Source organism: Ranitomeya variabilis, chromosome 7 (assembly GCF_051348905.1).
Source record: "Ranitomeya variabilis isolate aRanVar5 chromosome 7, aRanVar5.hap1, whole genome shotgun sequence".
NCBI lineage: Eukaryota > Metazoa > Chordata > Amphibia > Anura > Dendrobatidae > Ranitomeya > Ranitomeya variabilis.
In genome coordinates, this window is record NC_135238.1 from 44,285,036 (window position 1) to 44,304,880 (window position 19,845).

At 43.7% G+C, this 19,845-nt stretch overlaps 1 long non-coding RNA gene across 1 annotated transcript in view; it reads left to right on the forward strand.

Annotated features, from left to right (window-relative positions):
• LOC143784921 (uncharacterized) overlaps positions 1 to 19,845 on the forward strand; it is a 38,779-nt gene that overhangs the window by 5,324 nt on the left and 13,610 nt on the right. The window contains exon 2 of the long non-coding RNA XR_013217911.1: positions 7,286 to 7,493. This is a non-coding gene — a long non-coding RNA (uncharacterized LOC143784921). The remainder of the gene's footprint in view (positions 1 to 7,285; positions 7,494 to 19,845) is intronic.

Sequence of the window (19,845 nt, forward strand, 5' to 3'; positions counted from 1 at the left end):
GGCTCACTGCCAGAAACCTTGGGATTTCAGTATATGCAGCAGTGATGATAAAATCCATGAGGAATAGAAAAATCTGCAATTTGGAGAACACAGATTTTTGGAGCATTCAGGTAATGTAGAATTCAATTCCACTCTAATGTATTCCCTTATTTGTAATTTCATCAAAGGTAGAGCCTTATCTCATAACCCAGTAGAAGCTAAGGCCGGGTTCACATTACCGTTTCTGTGCGCAGCGTATGATCCGCATACATCCTCATGCGTCATGCGTAAATATCTTTAACATGGTGCACACAGAGACATGCATTTGCATGCAAATTAATATGCATGCATCGTTTCACGGTGTCCGGCAAACGCAACGTGTTGCATTTTTTTTAGGCGTCAAATATTGCGCAATCATGCGCATGGGGACAATTGCGTCAAAACAGCGCATTGTCTATGGAAATGCATTGGTACGCAAGGACATGCATACGCATGCGTTCGATACGCATGTGTACTTCAGACTGTGCATGTCCAGGAAATGATGTCACCGCCTCCACCATGCGCATAAACAAAGAAAACGCATGGCAAAACGCATTTAAATGCATGCACACGCAGTGTTTTTTTGGCATCATGCATAAGATGTGGAGGCGCAAGCATGCGTTTGTGCATGCAGATGATATGCTGCGCACAGAAACGCTAATGTGAACCTAGCCTAACAATCTTACTGGTGAAGAAATTGGAGACATCAAGGTCCCAACATCGTGCTTAAAGTCGAGAAAATAGCGCAGACTTATCAACTTTTTTTAATTGTTCACAACTTTAGTGCTGAACCCACGGCAGGACCAAGGGGTGGAATGGAGCAGCAAAGAATGCCGCAGAAAAGGCAATGCGGGTACTGTCACTGGGAGTGCAATGTTTGGGAAGATGCTGAGGGAGTACCTTGCTGACCGTACCAACGTCCTCGGTGATTCCTCTGTGCCTTCTAATTATTGGGTATCCAAGTTGGACACGAGGCATGAACTGGCTCTCTACACCTTGGACGTCCTGGCCTGCCCTGCCACTAGTGTTCTGTCAGAGCGGGTTTTTTCCCTCATCCCACAAGAATTTATATAGCTACGCTGCAAATACCAGACTCTGTGAACACTACTCATTCCCCCCTCCCAGAGTCATGTAACACAAAATAGTTAATAAATAACATTTCCCACATGTCTACTTTACATCAGCACAATTTTGGAACCACACTTTTTTTGTTAAGAAGTTATAAGGGTTAAAAGTTGACCAGCAATTTCTCATTTTTATAACAAAATGTACAAAACCATTTTTTTAGGGACCACCTCACATTTGAAGTGACTTTGAGGGGTCTATATGAAAGAAAATAGCCAAAAGTGACACCATGCTAAAAACTGCACTCCTCAAGGTGCTCAAAACCACATTCAAGAAGTTTATTAACCCTTCAGGTGCTTCACAGAAAATAAAGCAATGTGGAAAGAAAAAATAAACATTTCATTTTTTTTCACAAAAATTTTCTTTTAGACACATTTTTTTTTCAGTTTCACAAGGGTAGCAGGAAAAATTTGCCACCAAAATTTGTTGTGCAATGTCTCCTGCTGAAACCCAATATCTGGAGGAAAGCCACTTGGGCGCATGGCAGGGCTTAGAAGGCAAAGAGCGCCATTTGACTTTTTGAATGTAAAATTTGCTGGTGTAATTAGCGGATGACATGTCATGTTTGTAGAGCCCCTGATGTTCCTAAACAGTGGAAACTCGCCACAAGTGATACCATTTTGGAAACTAGACCCCTTTGGGAATTTATTTAGACGTGTATTGAGCACCTTGAACCCCCAGGTGCTTCTCAGAAGTTTATAAAGTTGAGCCATGAAAATAAAAAAATCACATTTTTCCCACAAGAATGATTTTAGCCCCAAATTTTGAGTTTTCATAAAAATAACAAGAGAAATTGCATCATACAATTTGTTTTGCAATTTCTCTTGAGTATGCCGATACCTCATACAGTATGTGGGGAAAACTACTGTTTGGGCGTACAGCAGAGCTTGGAAGGGAAGGAGCGCCATTTGACTTAATGAATGCCAAATTTGCTGAAATAATTAGCAGATGCCATGTCACGTTCGAACAGCCCCTGATGTGCCTAAACAGTACAGTGGAAACTAGAGATGAGTGACCTTGTTCGGAAAATGTTCATCAATCTCAAATTCGGTACAAACATAGCTCATTCTGATTCATGTTTTGATTCTCGAGCATTTTTCCTCAAAGTTGGAAAAATTCGGGCACAGTTCGGTAAATGATCGCATTTTCACTAATGCTTTTATTAGGACTTTGGCTAGGATAGTGGTGCTGTGTGGTCAGAGGTGGGGTACATGCTTTATGAAGGGAGAAGGTGGCGAGAGATCAGAGGAGCTGCGGACTGTTCTTTTTTTAATTAACTTAACGTGTGGAGATTCCGGCAGCCAATCAGGGTGCAGAAATCATCCATGATGTCCATAAACAAAGGCTTCAGTCATTGGCTGCTGAAGTCACAAGTTCCTCTTCATATAAAAAAAGACATGTTGTTTTGGTAGTGCCATTTTTTCAATGTAACAGCGCCGAAAGGCTGATCCTGCTGCAAGTGGTCAGATAGTTAGAAAGGAATTTTATTGTCAGCTACTTCAACTAGATAGGAACATGTGTGAATTCGACCTTCCAGCATCTACCTCGTTTGTGTTAATACTGTGGGGCAGGCAGGAGGACACATTTCCAAATCTAACTCGTTTGTGAGACTCAGTACAAGCAAAAATTGCAATAATTTGACTACTACATGCATACCTTACTCTGAGATTCTCACTGCGTTAAAATGCGGACCAGCGAGACTCGCCAACCACAGGCCGTCCCATCAACCGCATCTGTTCCTTCTTCCTCCTCCATCACAATGGCAAGTGTTTTCGCACAGGTCTCTGGACACAGAATCTCCACTTGTTTGACCCTACATAGTCAGGGTGAGTGATGACCCATCAGCTATTATGGAAATAAAGATGTCTGCTGTTTTTGTTTCACAGAGCACACCACACCTTTCTCAAACCACCATAACATTTCCACCTGCGCCTCACTCACAGTCCAGCCATCCTGTTCTCCATACTCACAGCAGCACAGCTCTCGGTCCCGCAGTTGTGGTCACGTAAAAGAATGTTTCCTCCTACACATGCCAATGGTAAGAGCTTTAACTCCACCATCTCCATTCTGTTGACCGCGTAAATGCTGCCTTTCTACCTGGTGGATACATACAGTTTCCAAAAGCTGATGGCCAAGTTAGTCCCCTACTACCAGTTGCCCAGTTGCCATTATTTCTCTAAGAAAGCTGCGCCTGTGCTACACCAGCATGTCACAGACAACATCACCCGTTCCTTGAAAATATCTATGTCTGCCAGGGTGCATTCCACCACTGACACACAAACAAGCAAACATGGCCAGGGGAATTAAATCTGGCTGACTGGGAACTGGGTGACTGAGGTGGCTTTGCGGGCAGGGGGGCAAGGGACTGCTCCACATGTCTTGGAATCCAAGGCTTACGGGACAAACCTCTGTATCTAACACTTCCTCCGCTGCTTCTACCTTCTCCACCTCCTCTAGGGCGTCCACCTGCACCCTCAACCTCTCCCTTAATAAACCACATGTTCCAATAGTGCAAAGAGAATCCCCCCTAACCCTGTACTGCGCAGCCAGGGCTCACTGCAATTAGGCAGTGTTTAAATTAATATGCCTTGGAGATCGCAGATACACAGCTCAAGAGTTGCGGACAGCTATCAAGGACAAGTTAGGGCAAAGGATGTCTCCACTGAGTGCAAATCTGGTGGTGGACATACGCCAGGGCAATCTCACACATGTGCCTTGCATGGCTCATGTCCTCAACCTGGCGGTAGAGCAATTTCACCGCCACTATCCCAGCCTGGATGCACTGCTGCAGAAATCACGATCACTGTGTGCTCACTTCTATCATTCGCACACAGCAGGTAATTGACTTGCATCGTTACAGAGGTCTTTCGGCCTACCAGTTAGCCATTTGACATGCGATGTACAGACATGGTGGACTTCCACTCTGCACATTTTGCACCGACTGTGGCAGCAGCAATGAGCCCTGGTGCACTAGGTCCTTTTGCATAGCCTGAGCAAACACAGTACTGATGGGGTGCAAATCACACTTGTGGAGTGGGAACAGATGAAGGACCTCTTCACCCCTCTGTGCAGTTTTAAAATAGTCTGCAGGAGGAGGTGGTGGTCAGAGAGAGATGGAAGCAGAGGAAGATGCGGAACGGATAATAAGATCTCTGTCATGGCTTGGACAGGGTTAATACCCTGCCCTCTCAGGGTTAATTGTTGTGGCCTCTTTTTGGAACCGGGAGGGATATTTATACCCACTCTGGACTAGGATTCTCTGTCAATTATACTTTCGCTCTGAGTGCCTGACCCCTGGTGTGCGTGTGCATACTGTGGTCTTTGGTCTCCGTGCTCGATCTGGTCTGTTGATTTTCTCGGCTTTCTGACCTCCGGCTTCCACCTTACTACCCTTCTGTCTCACCCTCCAGTACCTCCCAGTTATTGACCTCGGCACGTTTGACTACTCTCTGGCGCTGTTCGCCTCCTTTGCACCCCGGCATCTGGCTCCAACCCTGGCCACTCCCCCTCTGTCACATAGTTCAGGTCCGGCTTGCTGCCCAGTGAGTTCTTCGCCATTTTGCGCTGGGCTCCCTTACTGCGGTGAGTAGCCTCCCAGCAGTAGTTACACCCGGGATCCTTGACAATCTCTAAGTTCCGGACTGTCATCGCACAGATGGGTGCCATGGGAGGGTGGATTACAACGATCGAGGGGCTCTTATAGTGATGGGTGCGCAATAGTCAGAAGATAGAGAGGATAATGATCTCCTCTCTGTTGTCCGTGGTTGACGGGAGGGCACGGAGGAAGCAACCTTGAGTGTTACCCCTCCACCAACACACCATGGACTTGGACCTCATGGAAGCGCAAGTCACATGAGCACCTTCTTGCTGCACTATCTGCAACATGATGCCCATATTGTTAGCATTAGAAATAGCGCCGACTACTGGGTTATCTCTTGGTTAGATCAACGGTACAATAGTAAATTTTACCAGATGCTTCCTCCCCCGGAGAGGGATGTGCACTTGCTGCAGTATTGAAACACATTTGTAGACAAATTTAAGAGTGGTTTTCCCCAAGACAGCAGTTAGACACACAGTGTGCAACACAGGTCTAAACTTCCAACCCAGGGAACATCGAGGTGTCATTGCAAAAACATTAGCAGCAACAATGTAAATGGCAGAAGGAAATTCTGTAAGTTGTTTCCCACATTTTTTAGACCAGACCACGCACCAGCAGAACAGAGTACAAGTCTGACACGTGGAGTGAGGGACTGGAGGGGATGGTGCAGGAGTATCTGGAGCTCAGTATCAATACCATCAGGTGAATTTGACCATTTTGAATTTTGGTCTTCAAAAATTCAAGAGTGGCCTGAGCTCGCCTGTCACACCTTGAAGATTTTGTCATGTCCGGCAGCAAGCATTCTCTCAGAACGTGTCTTCAGGGCTGCTGGTGGTGTCCTGATGGACAAGCGCACTCGGCTGTCCCCTGAAAGTGTAGACCTCCTAACTTTCATCAAGATGAACAAGTTGTGGATCTCCAATGACTTCTGCAACCCAGTCTTAGACTGGGCAGACTAGGCGATGGTGTCATTTTTATTGTGATGCATTGATCACGCATTATTGCAGCCTGTGAAGCTTTTGCCATGGCTTCTGTGCCTGCTGTTGCTGTTGCTGCTGATGTTACAATTTTTTGAAATGTGGAGACTTCAAGCTGGGTCTTCATCTGGCGGGTTGCCTGTAATGGATGTTGTGTCACAGGCCTAATTTACGGTTTCTACTCTGAGGAAATTGATGCCACTTTAGTGATGTGTGGCAATAATTTTTTGAAATGTGGAGTCTCCTTCATGTGTGTTGCCTGTAGCAGTATTGCTCCCAGACAGGCAGGCCTGCACTTACATTAAGTCAACAAGCTGTGTTACTTTCCTTAATCTTTATACCAATAGGAGTCTACAAAGCTGATATTTCTGCCACCTGAGTGTAGCTGAGCAGAGAAGCACTTTGAGCTGTTGCATGAGGTATCAGAGCTCCCAGCAAAGAAGGCTTACACAGATCCCTCACCCACCTCATCTTAATTGAAACTTAAGGTACCGTCACACTAAGCGACACTGCAGCGATAGCGACAATGATGCCGATCGCTGCAGCGTCGCTGTTTGGTCGCTGGAGAGCTGTCACACAGACCGCTCTCCAGCGACCAACGATGCCGAGGTCCCCGGGTAACCAGGGTAAACATCGGGTTGCTAAGCGCAGGGCCGCGCTTAGTAACCCGATGTTTACCCTGGTTACCAGCGTAAAATGTAAAAAAAACAAACAGTACATACTTACATGCGTCCCCCGGCGTCCGCTTCCTGCAATGACTGAGCGCCGGCAGTAGCAGGGCACAGCGGTGACGTCACCGCTGTGCTGTACTTTCACTTTCATTTTACGGCGCTCAGTCAGTGTGGGAAGCGGACGCCGGGGGACGCATGTGAGTATGTACTGTTTGTTTTTTTTACATTTTACGCTGGTAACCAGGGTAAACATCGGGTTACTAAGCGCGGCCCTGCGCTTAGTAACCCGATGTTTACCCTGGTTACCAGTGTAAAATATCGCTGGTATCGTTGCTTTTGCTGTCAAACACAACGATACACAGCGATCGGACGACCAAATAAAGTTCTGGACTTTATTCAGCGACCAGCGACATCACAGCAGGATCCTGATCGCTGCTGCGTGTCAAACTAAACGATATCACTAGCCAGGACGCTGCAACGTCACGGATCGCTAGCGATATCGTTTAGTGTGACAGTACCTTTAACCTCTAAGCTGTAAATGCTGGCCCAGACCCCGATACTTCATGCATGGCCCATGCCTGACTGCTGCTGTGCTATTATCAAATTTCTACTCTGGGTCAATTTGTCACTTTTCCTGGTGTGCACCTCTAATTTTTAGATATGTTTGGACTCCAAGTTAGATCTCCTTCATGTGTGTTGCCTGAATTTGGCAGACATCTCAGAGCACCAGGCCTACACCTGTCACTCCTCCACCTGTTGCTAATCAATGTTTCAGCCAGAAATGCTGGTCTTGGCCCTGTCCCAGGCCTCCATGCTACCTAATTATACTATTTGCAATCTCGGTCAATTTATGCCATTTTCCTGGTGTCTCACCCTAATTTGAGCTCTTTTGGCAGCTTTTTGGCCCACCTGAAGGTGTTATCTATGCGTTTGGTTTTGCCTCCAATTGAATTCAGTGGGGTTCAGTATGTACAACGAACATGTTTGACGAACATTAGGGACATTCGCGAACATCGGTCCCCAAAGAAGCTGGGCGAAAAGTGCGCGTCGAGGCAGAAGGCAGGAGCTCCCTACACTCTGTTTACGCAGCGGTTTACCAAACAGGTATGCTAAAAGTCGTTTATCATTTTTTCAGCTAGCATTTACAAGTAACGTATTCATGATAGATAGCCAGCTAATGACATCTGACATGCGCAGATATAATTTTAATCATTGCACTAATCAGCAATATGTCTTCTTGTCTACTTAATAAGATTTAAAACAATTGCACCCATGTATGTATTATTAATGAGGTTCAATGATGATGATAGTTATGTTTAATTTCTAAACACATGGTTATCTCAGTATACTACAGTGATCTTCATTGTTTGTGTCCGATGGTTTCTATAAGAACAAGCACTTTACACCTATAAATGTTTCATGCCATCTGCTGGTAACACTAAGTTGCTGCAATTGGTTATTTGCTTTTCTGATGAGTTGTTAGTGGAAATGGCAGGATTATAAAACTAAGAGTGTGCAGTTCCTTGTGTGATACATTTATTATCCTTCATGTAATAAACTCTTAGATCCAATAGTCAATTGTATGCCTATTCTGATATCAATTAGTTGTGATTTGCACAACCATATTGTCATTGTACTCCTCGCTGCTACCAACATATAGGAGTTTACAGCCTTCTATTATTTCCAGGACCTATTCCTGAATTTTATTATAAAAAAAAGTTTATTGACTTTTCTAAATAAAAATTGTGTTTTTATGTTAACCCCTTTCTGCCAGCTGACGGAATAGTACATCAGCTGGCAGATCCCCGGCTTTAAGGTGGGCTCCGGCGCTGAGCCCACCTTAAAGCCGCGACATGTCATTTATCCAGCGCTCTACACTGAGCACTTACTTTGAGGTTTCCATAAAAATCTCTGAGTGGTTTGAAGGGTGAATCCCCCAAGGGATCCATTCACTATAATGAGGCAGCAGAGTTACTCTGGACTCCATCTGGCCTCTGTCCAGCCGTGTCCTTCTTTTCAGAAGTGCAGAAAACTTTTATGCTCACCTAAAAGACAAACACTGCCAGACCACAGATCCTATGGCCTCCACAGGAACTGCTTGTGCCTCATTATAGGGAATCTTCCATTGAAGGTTCCACCTGAATCAAGGATTTCAGAGATTTACACAGAAACCCCAGTGTAAGCGCTCAGAGCAGAGAGCAGGATAAATTTGAGTTGGGCCTTACTACGATCTTTGGGAGGCAGAATGAACAAATCCACAGCAGGTGAAGAATTGGTTTTATTCATTTTTTTACACCATTCCTTGTGCGGTATAAGTGATTTGGCGACTTTATTCTTTGGGTTGGTGCAATTACAATGATACCAGATTTATATTGGATTTTTATCTTTGGCTGCTGTTACACACTAAAAGACACTTTTCATTGCAAAAAATAGTTTTTGCATAACCATGTTTTGAGAGCTATAATTTTTCCATATTTTGGCCCAAAGAGTCATGTAAGGTCTTGTTTTTTTGTGGTACAAGTTGACGTTTTTATTGGTACCATTTTTGCGCACATGACATTTTTTGATCGCTTTCTATTCTGATTTTTGAAAGGCAAAAAGAAAAAAAAACAGCAATTCAGGATTTTTTTTTCATGCCATTCCACATGTGATAAAATTGATAATTTAGCTTTATTCTTCGGGTCAGTACAATTAAAGCGATACCACATTTATTTTTTTATGCATTGCAGCTTTTACACAATAAATACTATTTTATAGAAAAACTAATTATTTTTGCATCACTTTAGTCTAAGAGCTATAACTTTTTTATTTTTCTGCTGATGGAGCTGTATGGGGGCTTGTTTTTTTGTGGGACAAAATAACATTTTCAGCGGCACCATGTTTTTTTTACACTCGCCTCTTTGATCACATTTATTGCACTTTTTATCGGCGGTATGATGAAAAAGCATTGTTTTTTGCCTCTGTTTCCTTTTTACGGTGTTCACTGAAGGGGTTAACGAGTGAGACAGTTCTATAGGTCGGGTCGTTTACATAAATGTATTTATTGGAATAATATTTTTCAATTTTTTTTGTTCTTCGGGTTTTTTTTTTAATATATTTTTAATTTTTTTTATACTGTCCCAGGATGGGATACAAGCCACCTTTCCTCCAGGACCCTGAAGGACCCCACAGCCATCTTGTGGCCCGGGGTCACCATGGAAGCACAAATGTGTAATGGAAACACCCAAGGAGCTCACTCCCTGTGCGATGCTCCTCAATGTCATTGTCGCTATTGACAGAGGCATCAGAGGGGTTAACCCTTTAACACCAAGGGTGGTTTGCACGTTAATGACCGGGCCAATTTTTACAATTCTGACCACTGTCCATTTATGAGGTTATAACTCTGGAACGCTTCAACGGATCCCAGTGATTCTGACAATGTTTTCTTGTGACATATTGTACTTCATGATAGTGGTAACATTTATTTGATATTACCTGCGTTTATTTGTGAAAAAAATGGAAATTTGGCAAAAATTTTGAAAATTTCGCAATTTTCCAACTTTGAATTTTTATGCCCTTAAATCACAGAGATATATCACGCAAAATACTTAATAAGTAACATTTCCCACATGTCTACTTTACATCAGCACAATTTTGGAAACAACATTTTTTTTTGTTAGGGAGTTATAAGGGTTAAAAGTTGACCAGAAATTTCTCATTTTTACAACACCATTTTATTTTAGGGACCACATCTCATTTGAAGTCATTTTGAGGGGTATATATGATAAAAAATACCCAAGTGTGACACCATTCTAAAAACTGCACCCCTCAAGGTGCTCAAAACCACATTCAGGAAGTTTATTAACCCTTCAGGTGTTTTACAGGAATTTTGGAATGTTTAAATAAAAATTAACATTTAACTTTTTTCACACAAAATTTATTTTAGCTCCAATTTGTTTTATTTTACCAAGGGTAACAGGAGAAAATAGACCCCAAAAGTTGTTGTACAATTTGTCCTGAGTACGCTGATACCCCATATGTGGGGGTAAACCACTGTTTGGGCGCATGACAGAGCTCGGAAGGGAAGGAGCGCCATTTTACTTTTCAATGCAAAATTGACTGGAATTTATATGGAACGCTGTCCAACACAACTGATGGTCCCAACCCCATTTATAAGGCAAGAAATCCCACTTATTAAACCTGACAGGGCACACCTGTGAAGTGAAAACCATTCCCGGTGACTACCTCTTGAAGATCATCAAGAGAATGCCAAGAGTGTGCAAAGCAGTCATCAAAGCAAAAGGTGGCTACTTTGAAGAACCTAAAATATAAGACATATTTTCAGTTGTTAAAACCTACAAGAGAAAAAGTAAGCAAAAACCCTGATGTAACTAAGTAAAAAAGCAAAAGTGCATTTAAATAACACAGAGTTTTCAGTAATACTCTTTTTTGATCAAAAAATAGCACAAAAGCCATCCCACCGCGTAAAGGTAACTCTGATCGGGACAGTCCTACACTGTATAATATTAAAACTTTACCATGTGTCAATGTTGACCTCATTGTGACTAAGGGCAGACAAAAGGACTGGGCCCAACCAGTGAACACCAGACCGGGGATCTCACGCCGTTAACGGTGATAAAGGGGCAGGACGGCATACTGGGACTCACACCTGTCCCTGCCACTATAAAGGGGCCCTGGCTTACCCTTATCTCAGGGGTACCTATAATGGTTAGGAGGCCTGAGCCGCCAGCGTATCCCTGTCTCCTGTGCAGGCCCTATCAGTGGCCCCCTCTCCCCCCCCCAGGGAGGAGGACTGCACCAGTGGATTAATATGACAAGTAAACAGGGTATGCAGACAAGGTAACTAAAATCTCAAACTCACCAAATGCTCACACAGCCACAGAGGAAACACAGAGAAGGGAAGAGGGAGGAAAAAACTTAGGAAGGAAAACAGGTTTAACATGCAACCAAAACAGCAGACAACAATCTCTGTAAATAAACCTCCAAGCTCCTAACACCATGCTGCTTCCCACTTCAAGCCAGGGAGCATAACTGATCACTGACAACAGTTGTAGTCAAAGCTGAGTCTATATAGGAGAGGAGATTACCAAAACCAATTCAGCTGAGAAACCAAGCTCTCAGCAACTTCAGCAACAAGGTTTAACTCCTGCCTTGCTGGCACAAGACAGCCAGTATATTCACACACAGTTGCTCAATATACCACAATAGCAAATCCCTCCCAAACGAAGGGTATATGTACCATCCAACTAGAACCTACACATTAAGTGTGATCTATAGAATAAATCGATATCCACTATGGTACTGATATAATACAATCAATTTTATTAAACATAGTAATAAAAACATAAAAAATTGAATTACTACATGTAAGAAAGGTACAAATCCACAAAAGGATCCACAAAATTGATTGTTTTATATCAGTACCATAGTGGAGATCGATTTATTCTATAGATCACACTTAATGCGTAGGTACAAGACAGCCAGGTCAGAATTCAGAAGAGCTTCTGTTCACCGTGTGTGAACGAGGCCCAGAGTGCTGCGGTTCTCTGGAACCTCTCTGTCGCAGTAGCCCCGTGACAGTACCCCCCCTTCTACGAGGTACCTCCAGAACCTCAGGACCAGGTTTCTCAGGATGAGCTGTATGAAATGCCCTGACTAACCTAACCTCAGGGACATCGGCTGCAGGTACCCACATCCTCTCCTCAGGACCGTACCCTTTCCAATGTACTAGATACTGTAGAGACCGGCGAACAAATCGAGAATCCATGACCCTGGCTATCTGGAACTCGAGATTTCCATCAACAAGGACCGGAGAGGGAGGTAAAGGTGATGGATTAGGTGACGCCACAAACCTCTTGAGTAAGGAGCGATGAAAAATATTATGGATCCTAAACGACTGAGGTAAAGCCAGCCAAAATGCAACAGGATTGACGACGGCCACAATCCTATAAGGGCCAATAAACCTAGGGCCCAATTTCCACGAGGGAACTCTCAGTTTAATATTCTTTGAGGACAACCAAACTCAATCACCCACACATAGGTCCGGACCTTCCATACGTCTCCGATCAGCCGCATTCTTATATCTGGAACTCATCCTCTTTAATTTATCAAGAACCCCTTGCCATACGGACGTGATGGATTAAGAAAACCTCTCCTCTTCAGGAACCCCTGAGGAATCCTTCCTATTAAATGAACTGAATTGAGGATGAGAACCATATGCCCTGAAAATGGGGACTTACCAGTAGACTCATGAGTACAGTTGTTTATTGCAAACTCTGCCAACTGTAAGTACTTAACCCAGTCCTCCTGATTTTCTGAAATGAAACACCTGAGAAGTTTCAAGATTTTGATTTACACGTTCAGTCTGACCATTGGATTGAGGATGAAAAGCTGAAGAAAACGACAAATGAATCCCCAGCCGGCTGCAAAAAGCCCTCCAAAACTTAGAAATAATTTGCACCCCATGGTCTCACACAATATCTGAAGGAACACATGCAGTCTCACAACCTCCTTGATAAAGATCTGTGCCAGAGTCTTGTCATTAGGTAACGCGGGAAAGGCAATAAAATGTGACATCTTGCTAAATCTGTCAACTACGGCTAAAATAACTGTATTACCCTCAGAAACCGGCAAGTCAGTGATGAAGTCTATTGACAAATGGGTCCAAGGTCTATTGGGCATCTCCAGAGGTTGGAGAGACCCAGACAGGCGAGTACGAGGGGTCTTGGAATGCGCACACACACTGCAGGCAGCGACATATTCCTGTACATCATGATTTACCCCAGACCACCAAAAACGCAGAGTGAGAAGGTCCGTGGTAACTTTACTTCCAGGGTGTCCGGCCAAAACCGAATCATGATGTTCATTGATGACCCTAAGACGAAGATTAGCAGGAACATAAAGTTTACCTAAAGGACAGGCTGCTGGGGCGTCCCCCTGCGCCTCTACCACCTCTCTCTCAAGATCCGAATTAATTGCGGCGACAATTACACCCTTCTGTAGTATAGGACCTGGCTCACAATTATCCCCACCCCCCGGAAAACAGCGGGATAACGCATCAGCCTTGACATTCTTGCTTCCTGGCCTATACGTAATATAGAAATTGAACCTGGCGAAGAACAGAGACCACCTAGCTTGCCTAGGTGTGAGACGCTTCACAGATTCTAAATACAACAGATTTTTGTGATCTGTGATCACCATGACTGGGTGAAGTGTTCCCTCCAAAAAATGGCGCCATTCTTCAAATGCTCATTTAATTGCCTTTGGTCTTCACCATAGTGGAGTTTGGAGTGTGACTGTTTGAGGTTGTGGACAGGTTTCTTTTTATACAGATAACAAGTTCAAACAGGAGCCATTACTACAGGTAATGAATGGAGGACAGAGGAGCCTCTTAAAGAAGAAGATACACGTCTGTGAGAGCCAGAAAGTTTGCATGTTTTTAGGTGACAAAATACATATTTACCACCATAATAGGCAAAATAAATCTTGCCATATCAGGCAAGATGATTTTCTGAATTTGTTTTCTCAATTTTGACTGTCATAGTTGTGGTCTACCTATGATGTCAATTACAGGTCTCTCTCATCTTTTAAATTGGGAGAGCTTGCACAATTGGTGGCTGGCTAAATACTTTGTTTCCCCCACTGTATATCACCTGAACAACAAAAAATACAGAAATGCATCATCAGAAGCCCTAGAACAATCAACAGTACATAAATACAAAAGTACTGAAAGTACTGAAATGCATCACCAGAACCACCATCAGTACAGAAATTCATTAACAGATGAACCAAAAGTACAGAAATATAGCAGCATAATCACTATTGGTATATAAATACATTACCATAACCACTATCAGTACATGAATATATAAAAAGAACCATTATCAGTACTGATACCAAGCCATATATTCTTCTCTTCTGATACTTATATAGCAGTGTATTCCATCTGTGCAACGCAGAAGTGATGTTGACGTTGCCCTGACCCCGAATTGCTTCAATTGTGCTAGTTCCTGAAAGGCAATTCAATCTAGGGAGTCGGCATTTTCCACAGTTTGGAGAATGGCCAAGGGGGAGCAAGCGAAATGCAGTCACCTGGGAGACACTTCAACCCACCACATCAGGCAGCCGGACAGTCCAATCAGATGTACCCAGGGCAAATGCATCACCTAGATAGGCTTCTTTGCAAGGCTATGCTCCCATTGTGCAAAAACATACACTTATGGAAAACCTGCTGCATTTTAAAGCAGAATCATATGACAACGCATGCTGCAGAATGCACTCACTCCGGGTGAGAGGCGCAACATGTCAATTTATGCTGCAGATGTACTCGTGAATTTCAACCTTTGCAATGCAAAAGATTAAAATGTGCGGATCCCCCAGTTATTAACTTGCAATGATATCTGCAGCAGAAAAAGCCGCAGCGTTATTCGCAGAATCAATTACCGCTACGGGAGATTCACAGTGGAGATGCCTAATGGGAATGTAACCTACTGGGTTTGTAATTATTGTCAACATTGCTCCACCTGAGGGCTCCAGGACACTATGTTCTCACAAAGATGGTCTCCAGCCACTCCTTACTGGACCACCCGTCACCAAGACAGGAGCTGATCATACACAGTGCACTAATTATTACAACAACTGGTTAAATTCAAATTTTCTGAAATATTGATGGGTTTTTTTGCATTTTCCGAGTACAAAAAAAAGTCTGTTTTGACCCATTTCTCTTCGGAACATGTAGAAATCCAGCTTGCTTGTTGTCTAGACTGGGCACGGAGTGACACTGTGCATTATCTGAGCCCTGGCACGCTGCCCCCTCCCTTCTATTGTATGGTATCAGGGGATAAATGCAGGGGCAGTGTGATCATCTGGGCATCAGCACCACACCACCATGCGCTGCCTCGGGACGCTGGCCCTGCTGCTCTTGTTTACTGCGATTCTGCTGCTTGGTTCGTATACTTGTTGTCTTCAGAGCATGACTGCCTTCTGTTGGATGTAGCAGAGCTGCATGTGTTATTTGTGGAGCGTGACACCTGCCTGGGGTAAGGTAGGGCTTATCATGTAGATTTATCCTGCCATAGAAGTTGTATACCTTTATCATACGACCTTCATGGAAGCCATTACACCTCGTGCACGGTGGAGTCATGGTGGACAACTCATGGTGGACAACCCTTTGTATTGTGGATTCATGAGGGACACATAGAATCAACGATTAATCTGTGAGGACCCATGAGTTGACACTGGTGAAAACCTCAGAATATTGTGCTTGGAAATTTCCAGATCTCCAAGAAAATATTCACTATAGTCCCTGTTCAGACTAACGTTGGCAGATTTTTTTTCCAGAATTGGAGCATGAGGATTAAATCTAAAATTCGAGTCGCTATTCAAAGTTTTGACATCTGGAGAAAGGGATCCCACCAAAAGAAAGAAGAGTGACCTCCTAGAAGGAACCTTTATTTTTCTTGCAGGATGCAGATTGGTTTTGGACCATAAAAAAACAACAGTGTCCTCAAACAATATTGTGGTCTTATTGTTTTTTTCCTTCTTGTATCCCTTTTGTTTGGAGAAAAAAGCAAAAACAGAATGTAGATTTTTAAATACATCTTTTATTCAAAAATTACTGAGCAGTAGTGATAAGAGAACACAAGCGAGAATTGCAGCTGCGGGGACTCCAACATATTTTTCGAGCATGCCGAAGACACTTGGTTAGCACACCGGCATTAAAATGTAATCTTGTTACCTATAGAGTTGAGCGACTTTAACTTTTTGGGGGTCGAGTCGGGTTTTGCGAAACCCGACTATCTCAAAAGTCGAGTCGAGTGCAATCGGCCGATAATCGCGTAAAGTCGGGGATCGATCGAAACACGAAACCCAATGCAAGTCAATGGGGAAGCATAGTCGGCAGTGAGTGGGGGCCAGGAAAACACCTACAGTGCCCATTTTGATGGCAAAAACATCCATTCTTGGTTGTGAAGCTTGTCAATCTTAATTAACTTTATAATAATAGTTAGGCATTGGAAATTGGAGGTCATTTGGCTAAAGTTGTGGGGGTAGGGCCGGTTCAAGTTTTTAGTGGGCCCAGGAAAGGTGCACTACGTCACGGCGGTGGAGCAGTGAGAGGTAAGTATTTCCACTTTGCAAGTGCTGTGATCCTGAGCAAGCAGGGGGGGGGGGCACTCGTTCGCATTGGCACTGGCACAGGGCCCCTCAAAGTATGGCGGTGTGTTTGCATGGCGGGGGCGCCTCCCACCGGCAGCGACACTTCTGCGGGCCCTGTGCCTGTGACGTCGTCAATGAGTATGCACTTTCTTCTGCACCTTTCTCTTTGTCCCTGTGTAAGGTGGTATAGTATGCGGGAAGCGGAGCCTGACTTTCAGCAGGGTCAGATTGTGGCTGTGTAGCGTGCAAGGGGAATGTAGTGGTCTGGGTCAATGTACCACAAGAGTCATCTAGCACTGGCTGGGCAATGGGCAGGATGAGGATGAAACACAGATATAGGCCCAAATAATAAAGTGGGATAAATGCAGTTCAAAATTGGTAACAGGACTAACCAGGCGGCATTGGTTTGTTTAGTGGAGAATAAAACACAGGAGCGGCAGACACCGTTTTAAGGGCCCAACCACAGTAGTAGGCCAAATGCAGTTTAATATTACAAATAAAGGCCGAAAGCCTGAAGATTGAAGCTCTGGAAAATAACACAGGGCAACACCAAGGTGCTATGCAGCTTCCATTATGTGGCAGGAGTACACAGGCAGCATTGGTGTGCTCGGTGGAGGACAATTGGAAGGAGGGACCGCAGACAGTAAGTACTCCAAAAAACTAAATACACTGTGTTCCAAATTATTATGCAAATTGGATTTAAGTGTCATAAAGATTTAATCAATTTGTTTTTCAAATAAACTCATGGATGGTATTGTATCTCAGGGCTCAATGGATCACTGAAATCAATCTTAAATACATGTGATAATTGGTTTTCCAGGTGATTCTAATTAAAGGAAAACTACTTAAAAATGATGTTCCACATTATTAAGCAGGCCACAGGTTTCAAGCAATATAGGAAATAAAAAGGATCTATCTGCTGCTGAACAGTGTTAAATAGTGCAATGCCTTGGACAAGGTTTGAAAATATTAGATATTTCATGAAAACTTAGGAGTGATCATCATACTATGAAGAGATTTATGACTGAAACAGAGTTCATGCAGATAAAGGCATATTGAGGAAGGTTTCTGCCAGATAAATTCATTGAATTAAGAGAGCAGCTGCCAAAATACCATTACAAAGCAGCAAAAAGTTATTTGAAGTTGCTGGTGCCTCTGGAGTCCCTCAAACCTCAAGGTGTAGGATCCTTCAAAGGCTTGCTTTGGTGCAAAAACCTACTATTCGGCCACCCCTAAACAGTGATCACAAGCAGAAATGGTTGCAGTGGGCTCAGACATACATGAAGACTATTTTTCAAGCAGTCTTGTTTACTGATGAGTGTCGAGCAACCCCGGATGGTCCACATGGATGGAGTAGTGGATGGTTGGTGGATGGCCACCATGTCCCAACAAGGCTGCGACGTCAGCAAGGAGGTTGAGGAGTCATGTTTTGGTCCAGAACAGCTGGTAGGGCCCTTTAAGGTTCCTGAAGGTGTGAAAATGACCTCTGCAAAGTATATAGAGTTTCTGACTGACAACTTTCTTTCATGGTATAAAAAGCAGAAATGTGCCTTCAGGAGCAGAAGCATCTTCATGCTGACAATGCACTATCTCATGCTGTCATGCTGCAAAGAATACATCTGAGTCATTGGCTGCAATGGGCATAAAAGGAGATAAACTCATGGTGTGGTGTTGTGAATTCAGTTTGTGGGCTCCCCCGGTGGTCTGTTATGGTAGTGCCTCTTATGTGCCTTCCTCCATCTCTGATTACTTGTCGCCACCCTTTAGGGGAGTTTCCTATTTAAGGCTGCTTGGCTGTTAGTCTTATGCCGGCCAACAATGTATCAGTAGCATTCTGTTGCATTCTCCTGCCTCAAGTTCCAGTTCAGCTAAGTTGAATTTCGTTTCTTGTTAATGCTATTTTTGTCCAGCTATCTGCAATGTGACTCTTCAGTGCTGGAAGCTCTTGTGGACGGAAATCACTACTCCAGTGGCATGAGTTGTCACTGGAGTTTAAAGTAATTTCTGGATGGTGTTTTTTGAGTAGTGTTTTTTAAGTTGACCGTGAAGTAACTCTTTCCTGTCCTTCTGCTATCTAGTAAGCGGACCTCACTGTGCTAAATCTGCTGTTCATCCTACGTATGTCATTTCCTCTGAACTCACCGTCAATATCTGTGGGGGGCTACTATCACCTTTTGGGGTTCATCACTGGAGGTAAGGCAGGCCTGTGTATTCCTCTTATAGGGGTAGTTAGATCTCCGGCTGGCGCGTGGTGTCTAGGGCATCGTAGGTACATCCCCTGGCTACTTCCAGTGTTGTGTCAGGTTCAGGTCACGGTCAACTTAGTTTCCATCACCCGAGAGCTAGTCCGTTTGTTATTTTTTCCCCCTGCCATTGGGGTATCATAACAGTTTGGCCGGCCAGTAAAAAATCTATGTGTAAAATATGCACTAAAGCAGGAAGGAGGAGAAAAGGTTTTTTTTTTTTTTTTTCTGTGTTTGAAAGTGCACCCTGGTTGCTCATTGTATTTCTTGCTTAAACTGCAGTCTTCAGCCTTTTTTTTTTTTTCCTCCTCTCCTCTTAACCTCTGAATGGCTTGGGTTACACCCATCTGAATCATGGATCCACAGAGTTTAGTTGCAGGTTTGAATAACCTTGCGACAAAAGTACAGAACTTACAAGATTTTGTTATACTTGCTCCAATGTCTGAACCGAAGATTCCTCTGCCTGAATACTTTACCGGAGACAGATCCCGGTTTTTGAGTTTCAGAGAAAATTGTAAATTGTTTTTGTCTCTGAGATCTCACTCTGCTGGTGATCATATACAACAAGTTAAAATTGTTATTTCTCTACTGCGGGGTGACCCACAAAGTTGGGCTTTTGCATTATCGCCAGGGGATCCTGCGTTGTTAAATGTAGATGCGTTTTTTCAAGCTTTGGGGTTGCTTTATGAAGAACCTAATTTAGAGAGTTTGGCTGAGAAAGCCTTGATAGCTCTTTCCCAAGGGCAAGATGAAGCTGAGATATACTGCCAGAAATTCCGTAAATGGTCGGTGCTTACTAAATGGAATGAGTGCGCTTTAGCAGCTAATTTCAGAGAAGGTCTCTCTGATGCCGTGAAGGATGTCATGGTGGGGTTCCCTGTGCCTACAGGTCTGAATGATGTCATGAAATTGGCTATCCAGATTGATCGGCGTTTACGGGAGCGCAAATCTGTGCACCATATGGCGGTGTCTTCTGAGGAAAAATCGGTGCACCATATGGCGGTATCTTCTGAGCAAAAACCTGTGCACCATATGGCGGTGTCTTCTGAGAAAAAACC